At 48.7% G+C, this 21,186-nt stretch overlaps 1 protein-coding gene across 1 annotated transcript in view; it reads right to left on the bottom strand.

The window, feature by feature from the left end:
- Positions 1 to 21,186, bottom strand: part of DNAH5 (dynein axonemal heavy chain 5) — a 297,281-nt gene that overhangs the window by 275,435 nt on the left and 660 nt on the right. The window lies entirely within an intron of this gene.

Raw genomic sequence — 21,186 nt, 5'->3', positions numbered from 1 at the left:
TTGGTGTTGGTAGTGATCTCTCCTTTCTCATTCATGATTTTATTAATTTGAGTCTTTTCTCTCTTCTTTTTAATAAGGCTGGCTAATGGTTTATCTATCTTATTAATTCTTTCAAAGAACCAACTCCTGGTTTTGTTGATCTGTTCTATAGTTCTTCTGGTCTCGATTTCGTTGAGTTCTGCTCGAATCTTTATTAACTCTCTTCTGCTGGGTGTAGGATCTATTTGCTGTTTTTTCTCTAGCTCCTTTAGGTGCAAGGTTAGCTTTTGTATTTGAGTTCTTTCCAGTTTTTGGAGGGATGCTTGTATTGCGGTGTATTTCCCCCCCAGGACTGCTTTTGCTGTATCCCACAGATTTTGAATGGTTGTTTCTTCATTCTCATCAGTGTCCATGAATCTTTTTAATTCTTCTCTAATTTCCTGGTTGACCCTTTCATCTTTTAGCAGGATGGTCCTTAACCTCCACGTGTTTGAAATCCTTCCAAACTTCTTCTTGTGATTTAGTTCTAGTTTCAAAGCATTATGGTCTGAAAATACACAGGGGACGATCCCAATCTTTTGGTATCGGTTAAGACCTGATTTGTGACCCAGTATGTGGTCTATTCTGGAGAAAGTTCCATGTGCACTTGAGAAGAATGTGTATTCAGTTGCATTTGGATGTAAAGTTCTGTAGATATCTGTGAAATCCAACTGGTCCAGTGTATCATTTAGAGCTCTTTTTCCTTTTCGATGTTGTGCTTAGAATACCTATCAATTGTAGAAAGTCACCAAGTATGAGTGTATTATTATCTAAGTATGTCTTAACTTTGGTTATTAATTGATTGATATATTTGGCAGCTCCCACATTCGGGGCAAATATATTGAAGATTGTTAAGTCCTCTTGTTGGATAGATCCTTTAAGTATGATATAGTGTCCCTCTTCATCTCTCACTACAGTCTTCGGGGTAAACTTTAGTTTATGTGATATAAGGATGGCTACCCCTGCTTTCTTTTGAGGACCATCTGAATGGTAAATGGTTCGCCAACCTTTTATTTTCAGGCTGTAGGTGTCCTTAGGTCGAAAATGAGTCTCTTGTAGACAACAAATAGATGGGTCCTGCCTTTTTATCCAGTCTGAAACCCTGTGCCTTTTGATGGGGTTATTAAGCCCGTTCACGTTCAAGGTTACTATTGAAAGATATGAGTTTAGTGTCATCATGATACCTATTCAGTCCCTGTTTTTGTGGATTGTTTCCTTGGATTTCCTCTTTCTTTTACAGGGTCCCCTTTAATATTTCTTGCAGAGCCGGTTTGGTGGTCACATATTCTTTCAGTTTCTACCTATCTTGGAAGCTCTTTATCTCTCCTTCTATTTTGAATGAAAGCCTTGCTGGATAGAGTATTCTTGGCTGCATGTTCTTATCATTTAGGACCCTGAATATATCCTGCCAGCCCTTTCTGGCCTGCCAGGTTTCTGTGGAGAGGTAAAGAGCACGCAAGTCTTGATCTCAGGATCGCAAGTACGAGCCTTGCACTGGGTGTAGACATTACTAAAAAACAGTGTTGTTTTTTTTTTTAAAGTGGTCTCCACACCCAGGATGGAACCCAACATGGGGCTTGAACTCACAACACTAAGATCAAGACCTGAGCTGAGATCAAGAGTTGGATGCTTGGGACATCTGGACAGCTCCGTGGTTGAGCATCTGCCTTTGGCTCAGGTTGTGATCCTAGAGTCCCAGGATCAAGTCTCACATCGGGCTCCCTGCATGGAGCCTGTTTCTCCCCTGCCTGTGTCTCTGCCTCTCTCTGTGTGTGTCTCTCATGAATAAATAAGTAAAAATCTTAAAAAAAAAAAAAAAAGAGTTGGACACTGACCAAACTGAGCTACCCAGGAGCCCCTAAAAAATAAATGTTTTAAAAATATATACTTTAAGTTTCACACAAAAATGTATGATCTGATTATATAAAACTTCAAGGTATTTTCTGAGAAAAATAATATTAAAATTCAAATTTATTTTGCCTCAATTCCTTACCTTGGAGCAATATGTCACTTCATTATTTTTAGGCTTCTCCACAATGTGGGGCTAACCTCTAAGCAATTTTGTTGCTGAGGAGGGAGACATGTTGGCATTTGGAAATGTCTAAGAGGTGTCACTCCCATGAGTCCATGAGTGACTCCATGTCACTCCCATTCTTGACAGGCTGGCCCATTAACAGCAACTCTAGAAATCATTAAGATAAAGGATAAATATTTCCAGCACTATATGAGGAGCTATAACTTCTCAGGCTCTGCTCATTCAGGAAATGGTCTTCCAGCCCAGGTTTGCCTTCTACATCTCCCCGGCTCCTGACTTTGCTGGGAACACCAGTCTGAAGGGTATGGGAAACATGCTGCTCTACCATACTTGTTCCCAGTAACTGGCGCCTCCAGAGCCCCTGATTCCCTCAGAAGCAAATGCCATGCCAAGAATCAGAGGTTTTTATAACATTTGCATTAGCTTGGAAGAAGCAGAAAGTCTATACAGGTCTGTTTAGATGGTGGGCAAAGCAGAAAGAAAATGGGAAGACTGAGGGAAGGGCTTGGTAACCACTGCTGGGTAAGCCCTGGGTGCCATGAAAGCCTCTGCCTGCCTCATCTGATTGAATCCCCAGGGACGACCCTACAGGGGGCCTTGATTGACCCACCCTAAGAGAAGATACAAACTACAGCTCTGAAAAGCATCTCACTGGGGCCACCTGGCTGGCTCAGTCAGTACAGCATGAGACTCTTGATCTCAGGGTTGAGTTTGAGCCCCACGTTGGGTATACAGATTACTTTTTTAAAAATTGTAAAAAGAGAAGGAGGAGGAGGGGAAGGAGAAGAAGAGGGAGAAGGAGAAGGAAAAGGGGAATTAGGAGGAGGCGACAATGACGACAACGAAGACAAGGCATCTCACTTTGGTCACCTAGCTAGAATGTGATGGTTTGTCTGACTGCAAGGCCTTCTTACTTTTCTACCACACATGGTCATGTAGATACTTGTAAATGTATTGAAAAAGTAGGAACCCAGGGGTGCCTGGGTGGCTCAGTCTGTTGAGTGTCCGACTCTTGGTTTCATCTCAGGTCATAATCTCATGGGTCATGGGATCGAGCCCCACAGTGGGCTCTACACTTGGCAAAGACTGCTTGAAAGATTTGCTCCCTCTGTCCCTCCCCTCAGTCATTCTCTCTCTGTGTCTCCCAAATAAGGAAATCTTTAAAAAAAAAAAAAAAAAAAGAGGCTAGAATCCACATGCCTCAGTCTCCCTAAAGAGTCCTACATACAAAGTATCAGGGCAACGCAAAAGCGGCTTCAAAAAAAATCTATTGTACACCTAAAAGTAATATAACATTGTAAGCCATTACATTTCAATAGTAGAAAAAAATCTAATGACTGCCTGCATATGTGCAAGAACATTAAAGGGGATCCATCCGACTCATGGCCCACAGAAACGTTTCTCAAAGTGCCTTCCTTCTGCTGCCCCCCTCTCCCCCTGCAGTGCTGCTCCAGGTTGTCTCACGCGCAGACTCCCACAGCTCTCCCTGTCCTTGCCCACGTTTCGCTTTCCTAGCTCGGGCTAGATCCCTCCCCGAGTCTTGCCCCCCAGGCTCACTGGCAACTGCACAGTCTCCTCAGCTCCCACTTGGATATCCCCAGCTCAGCTCAACCCAAATGGGGCTCAAACACACATGGCATTTGGATGTTTGAGACCAGATGGGCAATTTCTCAAGGAGGGTGATTCATAAAGAGCCGAATCACATGCGGGTTTTAGGGGGATTTCTTCTCTTTCCATTATTTCAGCCTATGGAGAAGCCTGCACAGAACCTCAAGGGGAGCCAGGGAGGGATGACCACAAGGCCAAGAGCCCAGGTAACGTTCAGGCCTCACGCTGCAGCCTGGGCCGAGGCCCGAGGCCGGACGCGGGCTCCCCGGGGACCGCCGGCTCGGCCCTCCTGAGCCCAGGGCGCCCCCCAGCCCGCACAGACACGCGGGGTTCTAGGCACCGGGCAGCAGTCGCCTCGGCACCAGGAACCCACAGCTCCCGGCGGCGCGAGGACACTGAATTTTAGATGCCGACTTGGCGAGGCACAGAAGCCAGGTCTTTGATCGGACACGAATCTGTCTGTGTGTTGCCGCGAAGGCGTTTCTGACATAAGGCCGACGATTAAACCGCAGCTCCTGAGTAAGGCGAGTCACCCCCCGTGGCCGGGCACCCCGAGACGGCTCAGGCCGGGGTGCACGCCACTGCCCCGGGCCCCACCCGCTGGCCGGCCCGCGGACGGCAGGCGGCGCACGGCGCCTTGGGGTGCGCCTCCGGACCCGCACAGGGGAGGCGTGCATGCTGCTAGCGCCGCGTCTCGACGCCCTAGCGCAGCCACTGCGCCCGGCCGCCACCGCCAGGGCCTATGTCGTCGCGCCGCACTCTGCGTCCTCACGGGGCTCCAAGACCCCCAGCCCGCGCCCGCTGGGGAAGCCCCTCCCCGCGGCCCCCGCCCGCCCCGCAGCAGGCGCCGTCCCCGCGCGGCCAGCAGCTGCCCTCCCGGAAGCCCTCCGCCGGCCGTGCCCCCGCCATCCCGGCCCCTGCACCAAGCTGCGGGGGTGCGGCACCCCCAAGCTCCTTCCCCTTCTTCCTGCTCTCACCGCACCGCGCGAGCTGCACGTGCTCGCTGCCGGCGGCCCCGACCCGAGGCGGCGGCAGGGCGGGGGGCTGGGCGTCCCGAAGCGGGGTGAGCGCCGCCGCCCCCATCGCGCATGCGCACCACGCCGCCACCCCCCCCGCCGCCGCCCCCCCTCGCGCATGCGCACCACGCCGCCGCCCCCCCCTCGCGCATGCGCACCACCCGCCCCGCTCCCCCGTGGCCGCCGCCGCCGCCTTGGCCGGGCGCCTCCCACGGCACCGAGGCCGGCCGGAAGTCCCGCCGCGCCTTCCCGCTCTGCACCGTGGCTCGGTCGGCAGCGGCGGCCGTCGGCGTGCTCACCTAGGCCCTCGCGGCCCCGGACGCCGGAGCCCGGGGCAGCCCTCTCCCTCCGCCGCTCACGCCCGCCGCGGCGCTGCCATCCGCCCTGCCGGTGTCAAGCGCAGCCCGTGCCCATCCGCGGGGCCTCCGGCCGCGAACCCAGCAGCTCCGCTCCAGCCGCGGCGTCTCCGCACCTCCCGGCCGCCACAGCTCGAGCCCCCGCCCGGCGTTGCCTGCCCCCCACCCCGTGACCGTAGCCGCCACACTGCGGCAACGTGGCCTCACCGACCGCAGCTGCCCCCCCAAGTGGAGGTCGGGACGTGCTCATCCTACCAGGGCCCCCACGGCCTCTCCATACGTCTCACTCCACCTCCTGCCCCTCCTCTTGGCGAGCTGCTCTCCAGGCACACGACCTCCCGGCGCTGGTCCGTTAACAGGACAGTGACACCCAGGCCACAGGACCTTTGCACGGATGTTCCTATTCCGGGGGCGCAGCTTGCCAGGTATCCTTCAGGACTCTGCTCAAGTGCCCCTTACCAGTGAGGCCACTCCTGACCCCTACATCAAGTAACAGGCCCCCGCACGCCGCCCGCGCGGACCCCGGCCCCGGCTCCACTGGCCTTGTCGGCAGGCGAGCGCCCGCGTCCCCACAACCGAGGCCGGAGCGATCAGCAAGGACCGCGGGCCTGCCCCACGATGCGGACACGCCTGGGCTCGGCGCCCTCTCCCACCGCCCCGCCTCCCCACCCCCCAAGGGGCCTCCCCCACCTACCTCCCCCTGGAAGGGGCCTCCCCCCCCCGGCCTTGTCCCCCACCCCCAAAGGGGCCTCCCCCACAAGGGGCCTCCCCCACCTCCCAGAAGGGTCCTCCCCACTGCCTCCCCCCAGAAGGGGCCTACCCCCCCAAGGGGCACCCCCACCGCCTCCCCACCAAAGGGAGGCTTCCCTTACCCAGCGGACGGAGAGCCCATTGCCCATCCCTTCTTCGGAAACCACAAGTAAATATTTTCCCCTTCGTCAGCCTGACAGCGTCTGATCTTCCAAGACTTCTGAGTGAAGGAGACCATCGGGGCAATTCTTTGTCAGCCCCTCCCTCCCAAATTGGTCCCCTCTAGCTTCTTTCTCTCCACCTTGTCCCAACCCAACCTGCTCAGAGTTTAGGTATCGGTAAACCACCTCCATCTCCTTATTTTCCACAAAGGGCACATCTGGCAAGTTAGGAAATCATTCCCAAACCTGGCGGGCACTTGAAATAAATACAGATTCTCAAGCCTGCTGCAAAGCCATGAGTCAGCGCGGCTCTACAAGGACCCAGGACGCTGACTCCCAGTTACGGCTGCTGCAGCCCCCCAGCACAGTCCCACGTCAGGGCTGAGGGCACAGACCTAGCCCCCCATTCTCAAAGACGGCCAAGACACCTTCCGTGAGTGGATTCCTCATCAACAGAGCTTATGAGTAGTGACACTCCAACTGCTGCTTCCCTTCCAGACTTGAAGGCTGAAGTTGTAACCATGGCTGGGGCCATGGTTCCCAAACTTCTATGTCCCGGGAACCCCTTACACTTAAAAATTATCAAGAACCCCAAGCCTGTGTGCATGTGCTTCATGCCTTCATTCAAAATCAAAATTGAAACGTGTCGAAAACAAGAAAATTCCAGCACATGTTCCAACAGCCATCAGAGCAACGACACTGCCACATGTCACAGAGCCACTGGAAAGCAACTCCACATACAAGATGTCTTAGAATTAGTTTGAACATGTTCCAAGGACCCCCTGGAACAAGTTGAGCCCCCCTCACTCCTCAGGGATCCCTGATGATACTTAGAGAAAGAGCCTCTGTGCCTGGGGAATGCACAGGATGTCCCGGCCTCCTGCAGGACTGATGGAGGTGTGGGCATTATCACCTGCTCCGTTAGAAGCAAGGGCGTCCATCACCTCAAGTTTTGTGGAAGCTGGAACACCAGAACCACTCCATGGCTGCCTCTTGCTCAATCCCTCAAACAATTTTCAGACCCAAGTGCTGGCACCAAGAGAAAATACCTGTTGGAGCATGCACATCACAGCCCTCCAGGGATGCCCACACCTTAACCCTGGAATCTGCGAGCATGTTAGCATACATGGCAAAGCGATTTACATGCAGATGGAATTAAGGTCACTAATTGCTGACTTTAGGGAGAGTGTATACGCACGTGTGCACGCACACACACACACATCTTCATCCATTCATCGTCGATGGACATCTGGACTTTTTCCGTAGTTCGGCTATTGGAGGGTATTCTGCTGAGTGAAATAAGTCAATCCGAGAAAGACAATTATCATATGATCTTACTCATATGTGGAATATAAGAAACAAAACAGAAGATCAGGGTGGCCTAGGGGGCTTAGTCTGCCTCCAGCTCGGATCATGATCCCGGGGTCCTGGGATCGAGCCTGCTTCTCCCTCTCCCTCTGCCTGCTGCTCCCCCTGCTTGTGCTTTTTTGCTGGCTGTCAAATAAAATATTTTAAAAAAAAATCATTGGGGAAGGAAGGGAATAATAAAATAACATGAAATCAGAGAGGTAGACAAACCATAAGAAACTCTTAATCACAGGGAACAAACTGAGGGCTGATGGAAGGGAGGTTCGTGGGGGGACGGGGTAACTGGGTGACGGACATGAAGGAGGGCATGTGACATGATGAGCACTGGGCGTTATACCCAATTGATGAATCACTAAATTTTACCCCTGAAACTAATAATACACTATATGTTACTAATTGAATTTAAATAAAATACATTTAAAAAGAGAAAAAGAAAAAAATAAGAGTATCCTGGATCATATAGGTGAGCTCAGTGAAATCACAAGGGCCCTTAGGAATATAAAAAATAGTGAAGGGGATTAAAGGCAAAAGGATAGAAAATGAGTGGGAAATATCAGAGAGGGAGACAAACCATGAGAGACTCCTAACTCTGGGAAATGAACAAAGGGTGGTGGAAGGGGAGGTGGGTGGGGGGTTGGGGTGACTGGGTGATAGGCACTGAGGGGGGTACTTGACAGGATGAGCACTGGGTGATATGTTATATGTTGACAAATTGAACTCCAATAAAAAAAATACAAATATATATATAAAATATATATAAAATAAATATATATATATATATATATATATATATAATACAAAAAAAGGAAAAAAGGGTCCTTAAAAGTGGACAACAGAGGCAGAAGAGGGAGTCAGAGAAGGAGATGGGACTCAAGAAGAATGGTCAGAGGCTCAGTGTTGCTGCCTCAAAGGGCCGGGAACCAGAACATGAGCAGCCTCTAGAAGCTGGAAAGGTGGGGTGCCGTCTCCCCTAGTGCCTCTGGAAAGGAATGCAGCCCCAATTTGAGCCCAGTGGAACCCATATCAGATTTCCAACCTACAGACAGATAATAAATTTGTGTTGTTTTACGCCACCAAGTTTGTGGTTGTTTGTTATAGCAGCCGTAGGAGATTTAGTCACCTGTTAAAGCTGTACAGCGTCTACACCTTACACCTAACAGGGAACTGCCCAGAGGAGCCCTGAAGGAGGGGCTGCCTTTCTGTGGGCAGAGTCTGGTGGAATCAGACCAAGCACCAGCCAGTCAGCAACAGGATGCCACGAGAATCCCAGCCCCACCAGCCCATCACTCCACCTGTCCACAGGGCTCTGGACCAGTGCCCAGTCCACAGTGACTTCATCAATGCTTCTACTACTTCCAGAGTTTTGTGAATGGGCATTTGAGTTTCAGCATCCCTGTGCCCCACCCTGCCCCGTGCTGCATGAGGTGACTTGAGGATAACTAATAATTTAGCACTTAGTCCCCAGCTATAGAGACACTCCCTTAGCCTGGATCACATCACGGCCACACTGGAATGACCACCACCAGGAGACCCACAGACATCCCCACTGGGGGCAAAAGCTGAACACAGCTTTCAGCTTGTCTCCTGGGGGAGGTGGGGCAATGAGGGAATGAATGTTGGAAGGAATATGTATGTCCATTCTGAGCATCCCAGCAGCCCAACGGTGGAAAATCATGTATGGCTTAATGTATCAGCCCCCCCAGAACACAGTCACTACCTCCTGCCTCCAGGAGATTACCAATAGTCTCCCATCACCTCCAGCTCACTGAGAGTCACTTCAGGAATGGCCTGGCCCCTCTACCCAAGAGAGTTCGTTGGATCAGAGGAGAATACCAAACAGCTAGAGAGATTTCCTCCCTGGAATTCAGAATCAGAGCTAACACAGAATCTGTCCCTTGGGTGGCTATAAACGTGAGAGCTCACAAACCACGGGTGGGCTTCTTCTGCCTACATGCAGGTGGGGCATGGATGCAAACAAAGCCAGTCCTCAGTAAGAAAGGAAAAAGTGAAGCAAACACCTGCGTGTGCAGAGAACAGAGTCAGGTCACCTGACAGTCCTGATTCTGGCACCTTCCTCAGGTCCAGCACCATCACCACCCACGTGGTGATTCCCAGACACGACCCTGGCCCGTTCGCTTTTCCTGCTGCAGTGGATATAGGTTTCTTACAACCAAAAGAATCCTGCAGAAATCCTACAGGAAGCATTTACAAGAAATCATATTAAAATCCATAACCAATATTTATTCAGCTCCTCAACAGGTTCCTGGGAGCAGAATCTGGAGCAAACACGCTAAGCAAGATGGTGGAGTCCCACATTTTCACACACCAGCTCTCGTCCCCCAGCCTCCCGTGTCCCTGGGACCCCAGGCCACCTGTTCCGCCCCAACTGTCACTGCTGCATCCCGCTCTAACGGGCACTGAGCACCTGCTCCTGCACACTGCCCCACAACAGCTGCTGTTGGGTGCCCAGGCTACATGCCTCTCACCTCCAGACACCTGGAGCCTGCTCGGCTGCCATGACGCACGACCAGAAGAGCAAGGTGATGAAAGCCAGTGAAGCAAACGTGCACTCGTGGGACAGTGAGGCATGAGATAAATGCGCCCTTGCTTCCCTGCACTGCACTGTCCCAGGCTCCCGAGGCCTCGTGGCCCACAGTCCCACCAGCCGGCTCCCGGAAGCAGCCAGCCCAGGAACACAGCCTCCCGCGGACTCTCCCTCCTTCCCAACCTCACCCTGCTCCTCCTTCACTCTTGCTCCCCAGCACTGCGCTCTGAATCAGCGAGGAACACAGACGCAGGCCCCTGGCTCCGCTCTTCAGGGGCCTCATTGCAAGGTGTCCTTGTCTGAAACGAGGGCTATGGCAAACCCAGAAGCTGAATATGGCAGAGATCACAAAACAAATCTGGCTAGTGTTCCTGGAACCTGACGACGTACCAGGACACACAGTAACTGAACACAAGACACAGGTAGGTCGATCCCCTACCACGGCCGTTCTAGGAACAAGTCACCAACCCATTTCTCACACGAGAGGAAAGTAAGAGCCCATCACACGTGTGAAGCTTAATGCATTCTCTCAAGGTGAAAGAATGTAGTCAGAGGCTTCAGCGGGACTCCTCAAAGAAGGCCTCCTGTCGCCTGCGAGAGGACTAACACGGTCACCTAGCAAACCTGTCCCCTGGAAACCGAAACCCAGAAGGCCAAGGCAGCCACCTCCTGGGCAGCCGGTAGGTGGCGAGCTTCAGCCATCGGCTGGCTTCCCGATCCTGGGCCCAAGACTCCCTCCAGGGTTGGCTCCGCTCCTCTACTTGGTAAGAATCTGCTATTTTGACAAACTGAAATGTACTTGCAATAACCTGAGAACTTACAGAATCTCTAAATTTTAAAAGTTGAAAATTGCTTAAACCAAATCAGAGAATTGTTTTCCTTGTCCATCAGCAATGTGTTTGTTACTACTGCTCTTCGGCTTCCTATTTGTGAAAGAGGCATTTTTTATTAGATGTTTGATGAGGTCTTTGGTTCTGTTTTACCTCAATTGGAGGAGTTTGTGTGTTTGCCGTTTAAACAAGGTATTATGAGCTAAAACTTCCCCTAGAATAAATAGCATTTTACAAATGAAGCCAGGGCAGAAATGATGGTCGACTACTGAGTGGGCCGCTGGAGGAGAGCCAGGCAGGTAGAAAGAGCCAAGAGTGGAGGGGTGCTGTGTGCAGGGCGGGAGAAGCACGGGGGCACTGTGTAGCCATATACGTGTGTATACGAGTATATACATACTCACTTCTTTATGACTGTTCTGTTACACATACTTAGAACAAAACCCTTTATAGCTTCACAATAAGAAATTCATACAGTAATTTGCTATAGAGTTGTACAGTGGAATTCCAGGCAGCCACTAAAACTTGTGTTCAAGCGCCTGGCTGGCTCAGTTGGTAGAGCAGGTGACTCTTGATCTTGGGGTCATGAGTTCAAGCCCCCTATTGGGTGTAGAGATCACTTTTTTTAAAATCCTTTCAAAGGGGCACTGGGTGGCTCAGTGGTTGAGCATCTGCCTTTGGCTCAGGGCGTGATCTCAGGGTCCTGGGATCGAGTCCCACATTAGGCTCCCCACAGGGAGCCTGCTTCTCCCTCTCTCTGTCTCTCTCATGAATAAATACATAAAATATTTTTAAATAAATAAAATAAAAATCATGTTAAAGAAGAATTTTGTTGAAGGTGAAACATGTTTATGATTGTCATAAAATGGAAAACAAAAGTATAAGTCAATGTTCATTAAAAATTTTTTCAAAATAAAAATAATTACAGGGCGCCTGGCTGGCTCAGTCAGTGGAACATGTGACTTTTGATTTCAGGGTAAGGAGTTCAAACCCCATGTTGGCTGCAGAGATTACTTAAAAATAAAATCTTTTTTAAAAGTAAATGATTTTTAAAATAAATAAATAAAAATGAATTACATGTACATATACATGGGGAGATGACTATTGGTAGTGATTATTTCTAATTGAAAAGTAGGCCTACATATTATTTTTTTTAAGATTTTATTTATTTATTCATAGAGACACAGAGAGAGAGAGAGAGAGAGAGAGAGAGAGAGAGGCAGAGACACAGGCAGAGAGAGAAGCAGGCTCCATGCAGAGAGCCCGACGTGGGACTCGATCCAGGGTCTCCAGGGTCAGCCCTGGGCTGCAGGCGGCGCTAAACCGCCGTGCCACCGGGGATGCCCCATATTATTTTTTATGTCACTTTTATCCATATTTCCTGAGTTTACTTCTGTTGTTTTTTATTATTATTATTAGTGTTACTCTTTATTTGCTCTGTTCTAAGCACTTTATAAATATCAACTCAATCCTCACAACATGACTATGAAGTATTTACTATTACTATCCCCATTTTTTTATAGATTAAAACACTGAAGCACAGAGAGGTCAAGTTATCTACTCAAGGTCATACAGCTAATGAACAGTACGGCCAGGATACAGACTCTGGCTTCAGATTCTTTGTTTTTAACTAATTAAACAAGAGAATAGTAAATAAAAAGCATCATGAAAAAGAAAGGAAGCAAAGAAAGGAAGGAATGAAGAAAAGAAGAGAGGTAGAGAGGGAAGGCAGACAGGAAGAAACTGTGTGCCACAGGGAATAATATGCATTTGTTTTAACAAAGTTTAGGGGTGCCTGGGTGGCTCAGTGGTTGAGCCTCTGCCCCTGGCTCAGGTCAGGATCCCAGAGTCCCGGGATCATGTCCCAAGTCGGGCTCCCCACAGGGAGTCTGCTTCTCCCTCTGCCTGTGTCTCAGCCTCTCTCTGTGTCTCGCATGAATACATAAAATCTTAAAAAAAAAAAAAAAAAGAACCTACCTTTTCAAAAAGGAAAAACTTAAACTGAAAGATAGGTAACAAACACTGAAATGGTTAATCCTGAATAAACAAACTGAAGGAATCCAGAGACATGGAGGCGAAATGTCTTAAGAGGCTCCCCATCCCACCCACCCCCACCCCTGTTACTTGGCACCAGCTGCCCCCTCTCAGAGCACAGTAGGTGTCTAGGGGCTGGATTTCCATCTCTACCCTACAAGTCTGGACTGTGTCTTTCTAGAGCATGCCTCAACCTGACTTGCGTGAATGTCATTATTGGTTTTTTTGACGAAAAGAAAACCAAATTATGTTTAAAAAAAAAAAACGGAAAAGGTGTCATGCCCAGCTGAAAGTATGACAAACCTTAAACAGTAGCCAGCTGGCACTCTAAGTCAGTCTTCTTCAAGACCCAGGGCTGAGAGTGAACCAATGAAGTCTGGGTGTCAGCAGCACACACCAGCCCTCCAGCAGGGGGGCTGCTGCACTGGCCCAGAGGGAGGAGGGGACGCAGCGGAGTCCTGACTCCTTCCCTGGGACCCCAGGCTGCGTGGCAAGGGGTTCCAGGGCCAAGGGGGGAGAGTGCCAGAAAGAAGCCTGCAGCAGAGGGCAGCAGGGGTGACAGGGCAGCTCTTCGCCTGTCCAGTGCAGGAATTCCCTGCTGAGGAAGAGGGGTGCAAACACAGGTGGAAACCCATGAGCCCTAAATACAGGAGGAGAAGGACTTCTTTACGTCCTCCAACCCTGAGCACAGACTTCAGGGAAAAATCCCCATCTGCGAAAGTGATGCCTGCATCTTTGTCTCAGAAACATGCCCTGGACGGAATTTTTGTAAAGGAGTTTGGGTGTCATATGAAACAAGCAGGAAGCAAAATCTGTCACTTCACTGCAAGATCCTCCAGTACACAACTTTAATTTAGGAGGTTTAATTCTAGGAGATGATGACCCAACCCCAAAAAGCAGCAAGGTCATGACACAGACTACACAAAAAGTTCACATAGTCCTCTCAGCTCATCTGCTCACTGCCTTCCAGGAAACAGGTACTTCTAAATAGTCAAGGATTAAACTGTGAAGAAGAAAGAAAGAAGAAAGAAGAAGAAGAAGAAGGAAAGAAAAAAGAAGAAAGAAAGAAGAAAGAAGAAGAAGAAGAAAAGATTACACTATTTTAAAATATATTGTTCATGTCACTACAAATGGCAGGTCTTGTTAAAAAGAGCTCTCGACTCCTCTGGAGAATGAAGGGTGTGTCTGGTGGGCATCCAGAGACTGGCTGGGTGGTGGCTGCCACTTGAGCTGAGGGCACAGCACAAGAATTGCTGAGCTCCACTGAGCTGCTCTCAAGGACTTGGAATTCTTCAAATCCCGATGCTCTGTACCAAAGATGGCCGGTTATCCTCATCCTCTCCCCCATAGGCATACTAATCCCACGATGGCCCTCAGACCCCAACCAGATTCCCAGATTATTCACAACACTACACATAGCACATTTAAGAAATTCAGAGAAGGGGGCACCTGGGTGGCTCAGCGGTTGAGCGTCTGCCTTTGGCTCAGATCATGATCTCGGGGTCCTGGGACCAAGCTCCATGTAAGGCCTCCCCTGCTCAGTGGAGAGTCTGCTTCTCCCTCCCCCCTGCTTGTGCTCTGTCTCTCTCTATCTCAAATTAATAATTTTTTTTGAGATCTTAAAAGAAAAAAAAGTTCAGAGAACAGCGAGAAAGTGAGAAGGAAGGAAAGCCCATGATATGTCTTTTCAGAATTATTGTATCACTGTTTTAACAGATCACTTGCAACCAATCTTTGCTCTTTAGCCTTTAACAAAAATGCATAAAAATCTTAACCTATTTCTTTGCACTTACCAATTTACTAGTGGTGTGCTAGGCCCTGTTTCATATCACCTTGGTGCCAGTGGCCCAAAAACTCGACTTTAAAAGTCTATGTTTAAGAAATTCCACTGCAATAATTCATTTTTATATCCAAGGGATTCCCTTGTAATGGAGCAGTACCTCCTTAATGAAAACTGCAAGGCTATTGGTATGTACTCTCATCTAATGTGATTTCCCAATACTAAGAGATCAAAAAGGCAAGAGTATATTATTAGCCGTTTTTAAAGCTTTTAATAAGATTTAAAGTATTAGATCACTGGACATGATTTCTCACACAGTCACTAAGACATAATCACAACTCCCAGGGGGAAGACATATTACGAGTCCCCTACAAAACCAACCACCACCACAGGCACCGTTAGGCGGTGACCCAGTTGCTTCTTCAGATGCCTTCATTATCCCAGAAACACCAAAGCTCTTTTTTGAGAAGTAGAAATCTATTTTTGTTATTCATTAACACCCTGGAAACATATATAAGCCAAAGAAGGAGCAACGGGAAGTCACAAACACGGGGTTTGGTTAACTTCGTCAACAAGCACGCCATGTGCGCCCACCTGCTTCCTTAGAGGTGCTTGTCTACACATGCTTAGCTTTAAAATGGAGAATCTAAGATTCTAAGAAAGATAAAATTAGGTCCCTAAGTCATTATGAAGTCGATGAACAAATGTAATCATGATGCAGATGCTGCCACATGGTTGAAAACAAGTTAAATACACTGTGGATTACTCTAAATTTTTCTCTTTAAGCAGGTAGAGCATATTTTAAAAGGTAAACAAGGGCAGCCCGGGTGACTCAGCGGTTGGGCACCTGCCTTCAGCCCAGAGCGTGACCCTGGAGTCCCAGGATCGAGTCCTGCGTCGGGCTCCCTATGGGGAGCCTGCTTCTCCCTCTGCCTGTGTCTCTGCCTCTTTCCCTCTGTGTCTCTCATGAATAAATAAATAAAATCTTTAGAAAATAAAATAAAATAAAATAAAAGGTAAATGAACTGACTGGGAAGGATTTCTCACTATTAAGTTTTCAAATCTAACAAGCCTGGGAAAAGGGCACTAAATACCTAAGGGTTCTGAGATCAATTTTCTGAGCAAAAAGAAAATCAATATTTTACCCCCTCTCTTGTTAACTGAAAAGGTAACAGAATGCACATTACATAGAATTTGGTCTCATGAAAAGACCCTTCAGTTAAACATTCTCAATCGTCTAAACTCAGCATCGAGCTACACATAGACCTGTGTTTCCCCTAATAGCCTAAGAGCATAAGTATAGTCCATCCACAGACAAAAGCTTGAAAAGCATGACTATGGCAATAAAAAGGTCTGCTTCATGGATAGTTCTGGAATCAGCTTCACTAATTCACTGCCACGAGGCCTGCAATGAGGGACTCAGAAGTCAGCCAGCAGGGAGGCATTGGCCTCTGGAGGTCAAGGTGAGGCTGGCCGGAGCACCCATTCTGGGCCCACCCCAAGACTTCAGCAGGTCCCCAGGAGGCTGAAGGGCCCAGGATCACCTGTGCTCTGAGCTTCTTCCCCCAGGGCAGCAGGGGTGGGGCGGTCGTACAGTGCGCAGCCTCTCCAGGGGTGTGGCAGGGAGCCCCCATCCGTCTCCCAAGGCATCCAAGATCCAAGGCACCCCAGCCTCTGCTCCGGGGCTTCTGAAGCCCTCACCCTCGCCCCCCAGCGCAGCCAGACCCCGGACTGGCATAAGCCACTTTCCTGGGTTGTTCTGGCTTTGCCCTCAGGCCCCATTTCCCTCTCTAGTGACTTAGCGGAGTCTGTTTCCCCCCAAAGACAATTTCCAACCTGCAAAGGAATTCCACTGCCAGAGACCACTGATGATCTACGCCGGCCTTCCTGGCAAAGTACCGTCCTCGACGCTGTCCTAGCTGAAAATGCAGGATACGCTGAAGAAATAAGACCTTTTAAATCATGACTACAAGACACTTCCACAGAACAGTCTGTGGTGCCACGGAACACAGACAAAAGAGTAAAATCCTGCTGTAAGATGACTCCTCACACATTGCAGATGGAAAAGCCACCTAACCCAGACTCAGTGTCACCCCATGATCAAAGCCTGCATGACACGGAAAACAAAGCTATCCTATCCGTCAGCAGCATTACCAAAAAAGCCACCGCAGGTCTGCCGACAGCCTTCTCCACTTACAAGCCTCGATGTAAAAGAGGCGTCACCTGGTGGGACAGGGATGGCCTCTCCATCTGAGAGCGCCTCCCCAGGCTCGGCCTCTTTGCTCCAAGACTGCGGCTCCCCTGGTCTGTCCGCCTTCTGGAACGTTCATCGCCTGCAGCATTTCTTCTGCCCGCACGGCTAGCTCACCGCTTCCTCAGCTTCACTTGGGAAGCTGCACAGGGTCACATCCACTCTTGGTCTGCAGCAGCGGCCGTCCCCCACACAGGTGGCAGTGAACCTGGGTGGACGTGGCGACATCGACCACATTCCACGGAGCTCCCAGTCCAACGACTATCATTAGACTCAGCTCCGAGTGGCCACTGGAGGCCAGTTCCGCCCCCCACTGATGCCCCCGTGCTGTCCCACCAGGACCACTGCATGCATCCTGTGCTAGCAGGTCTTCATCTTAACTTGTGTAGGGTGCGCAGTGCATGTGGCACGCCGCCTTCCCAGTGAGGTGGTGATGCTGCAGCATCCATTTTCTCATCTGTTCAGATGAAGATGATGACAGCACCTACCTCGCCATGCTGTCCCTAGGATTCATTGAGATAATTTGTGCAATTTGAGATAATTTGTGTATGGGGATAATTTTATTAAAATGTGTAATTTTATATATTTAAATATACAGTGACTAATATTTAAATGTGTAAGGATTTATGTATTTATCTTATGTGTGTTCACTATGGAAAATAATAAGTTTAGCACCATCCACATATGCTCAGGCTACCATAATAAAATACCCCAGGCAGGGAGGCTTAACAGAAATTGATTTTCTCACAGTTACAGAGTCTAAAAGCCCAAGATCAAGCTGTCAGCAGGTCTGGTTCCTTCGGGGGCCTCTCCCCTTAGCTTGTGGACGGCTGCCTCCTCACCATGTCCTCCTGAGGTCTTTCTGTGTAATGTGCCCTTCTTAAAGGATACTGATCATATTGAATAAGGGCTCACATATTCGACCTCATTTGACCTTTTTAAAAAGCTGGGTTTCCAAATACATTCAGAGGTACTGGGGGTTAGGGCTTCAACATATGAATTTTAGGAGGACGATAAGCTCAGCTCATAGGAAGCACTTCTGCTGTGATACTTACCCAAACCTGCCTTGCCTGTTACGTTGCTGCCTTTTTACTAAATTGTAAGCACCGAGAACTTACAGCAGGTAAATCAGAAGAACTAACTTTCTTCTCTGTCAGTGATGATCACCAGGGCCCTCCCCGGTCCCTCAGCCACCAATCCAGCATTGCCCCCCGCCTCCTTCCACACTGGCCTCCTCTCCACATTGGCCATGGGGCTCTGGTCTTCACAGGCCATTTCCTCTGGCTGGAGAGCTCTGTCCTCCTGACCTCTCCCACCTCTCGCTGGCCCCTTTGTGTGCCCTCTCACACTGTCTCCCCCACCAGGCTATCAGCTTCACACACAGGTGAGGACTCTGGTCTGCTTGTTCCCTGACGTTTCCCCAGTTCCCAGCACAGTTCATCCCACCTAATGACCCTCTTTTGGAGAACACTGCCAGAGCCAGTGATGACTGCTTTCTCTGAGCAAGGCTTTCCCGTGTTCCTTTGTAATGAACCATAACAAGGACATTTCAGGACACCAATGCTTCACACCTTCTATTCTTTACCCCAGATAGGCTAAACAATGTTCAGAAGTGGCCCACACAGTAATCAATCCTCCACAAATAAGATTTTACTTTCCTCAATGTCCAAGCATTTCAAGGAAGCCTACAACCACTTCCATGGGTGTAGACACAGAGGCCTTTGCCCACATCCCCCCAGCCAAGCCCTGTTGGTCCTACCTGGAAGCTGCCTCCAAACAGAAAGACATTCTGACTCTACCTATTACCTCCTTGTAGGCAGAAATGTTGGCCCATAGGTACAATGGCAGGTCTTTTTCTAAACCAACTTATGGACAGATTCCTTCCAGGAATCTGAGAAGTATCATATGTCCACTCTCCTTTCTCATAGGTTATAATCCACCTCCTGCCAAACAGACATACCAAGCTCACTGGAAGTTACTAAAAAGCAGCAGGCAACTGTCACAATTTGCTCATTGTGACCACTTGGTCCTCACAAGAAAAGGGATAAAATGTCATTGGTTGTGTAGTGAATGTTCAGAAGGTTCAAGGCCATCAAACCCCACACGGGAGCTGGCAATGGGGTGGGCCTGTCCCTGAGACAAGAGGACAAATCCAGCCACACACCGTCTTGAACACTAGTCTCCTAGCAAGAGAATAACTCCACAGCTGGGGAAACCAGAAGCACCTCAGTAGGCCATCTACTCTTGAGTTGAAACTACTGGTCTTTATTCATAAAGTAATAAGTAATCAGTTGTTCTAGCCTTTTTTTTTTTTTTTTTTGTCTGTTTGTTAAAAGGCAGGCTACAAAGAGTAAAGCTAAATGCAAACAGCAGAGAGGTATAAATAAATAGCCACAGAGCTCAGTGCCAGGAAAGAGCTTAGCATGACAACAGGAGAAAATGTAACAGGTAAACTTCCACCCAGCATTCCCTATGCAGGGGGAACCAATTCCTCGAAATAGCCATACTCCTAGCAGCCTTTTTCTACCCCTGATGCCAGTGTCACACATGCCCTTACCTGGACGAAAAGCAAGGGACCCCTGCATTCCTCCAGGAGTTGCAGGTTCCTTAGAGGTCACATTTTGCAGATGTAACCATTTGTATGCCTTAGACCTTGCCTCCATTTTTCCACAGAAACCACATTTGCAGCTTCCACGGTGAATTATTATGGCTGCTACAATCCTTTCCATGTCAGCCTGGGCTTAGGGCAACAAGCTGCCTTGAAGAGGATTAAGAAGAGTGTTTAGGACCCAACAGAACTACACATTTGTTTCATTCTTGCTGCTCTTCACATCGATCTGGGCATACTCATTTACCACCTTCCATTTCCAATTTACATAAAATCCAGGCAGCTCACTCAGCTGGTGGGGAGAGCACCAGCTGCAAAATGGTGTTTACAGGGCAACTGGTGTGTGCACTGAAAACGAATATTTACCAAAGGAATGCTAAGTTTGTCTCAGGAGAAGAAAGTTGTGTAGATGTGTAAAGGACATCAATTCCCTATAATTTTTTCTAACTACATAATCCATATATCCATAACTTATAATTAAGAATATAGATTTTATTAAAATGTGTAATTTTATATATTTAAATATACAGTGATTAATACTTAAATGTGTAAGTATTTATGCTATGGAAAATAATGTTATAAGAACATGAGATGGGATCCCTGGGTGGCGCAGCGGTTTGGCGCCTGCCTTTGGCCCAGGGCGTGATCCTGGAGACCTGGGATCGAATCCCACGTCAGGCTCCCGGTGCATGGAGCCTGCTTCTCCCTCTGCCTATGTCTCTGCCTCTCTCTCTCTCTCTATGACTATCATAAATAAATTTAAAAAAAAAATTAAAAAAAAAGAACATGAGATAAGGTTAATAGCTATATTTTACATCTTGAGAGAATAAAACTTGATAAATTTAAGATTATATAACACGGTTTTTTTTTAAGATTTTATCTATTTATTCATAGAAACACAGAGAGAGAGAATGAGAGGCAGAGACACAGGCAGAGGGAGAAGCAGGCCCCATGCAGAGAGCCCGAGGTGAGACCCGATCCAGGGTCTCCAGGGTCACGCCCTGGGCTGCAGGCGGCGCTAAACCGCTGCGCCACGGGGGCTGCCCTAACACGGATTTTTTTTTTTTTTTAATTAAGACACAAAAAAAGTCATTGGTTTATCAATATCACATATAACAATGCCATGTCATTTCAGGGTCTTTTACAGAAAATGGAGGGAAAGTCGCTAAAGAGACTAAAAAGAACTAATGAGAATTCGTCTTAATGAAATACAAAATAGATACGTTGGAAATTCCAGGTACTTGTGACATATAAATCATATAAAAATAAGAACACTAATATGAGTACCATAACAAGATACACAGAATAAAACCGTAAATTCTGAGTAAGGTAAATATCGACAGAGAGGAGGAAAACGTTAAAGCATTACTCACATAAACTACATACATTGTTCTTAATTAAACAAGTGTATACGTTCATCATGATGCATTTTATTGATTAGAGTGCATGTTTTATGATTAACAGAATAGATTCCTCTGGTTACAGAGCTACACACAGTGCAAATGAAAAATGCACGTGAACACAATCTCCCTTGAAGGTAGACGCAAAACCAAGTACCAGGGTTTCCTTCAGTCCACAATACTCGTTTGAGGGAGAGGGCACAGAGCTGGTGTGGAGCAGAAGCTGATTTAAGCGCATGTGTGCCTCCGGCCCTTTCTCACCTGCTGTGCACAAAGGCAAATACACGTAGCAGGCGCTTTTTTCCGCACACCTCCCGGGGCGCTCGGCCGGGGGGGGGGGGGGAGGGGGGGCGGGGAGGCCTCCCTGCCCCCTCCCCGCCCCCACAGGGGAACTGAGCGTTCGCTTCCGTCCACCCCAAGGGCCGCTGA

The sequence above is a fragment of the Nyctereutes procyonoides genome, unplaced genomic scaffold (assembly GCF_905146905.1).
Source record: "Nyctereutes procyonoides isolate TBG_1078 unplaced genomic scaffold, NYPRO_anot_genome, whole genome shotgun sequence".
Lineage (NCBI taxonomy): Eukaryota > Metazoa > Chordata > Mammalia > Carnivora > Canidae > Nyctereutes > Nyctereutes procyonoides.
Note: the sequence above shows the minus strand (reverse complement) of the source record. Positions and strands in the feature narration are given on the sequence as shown.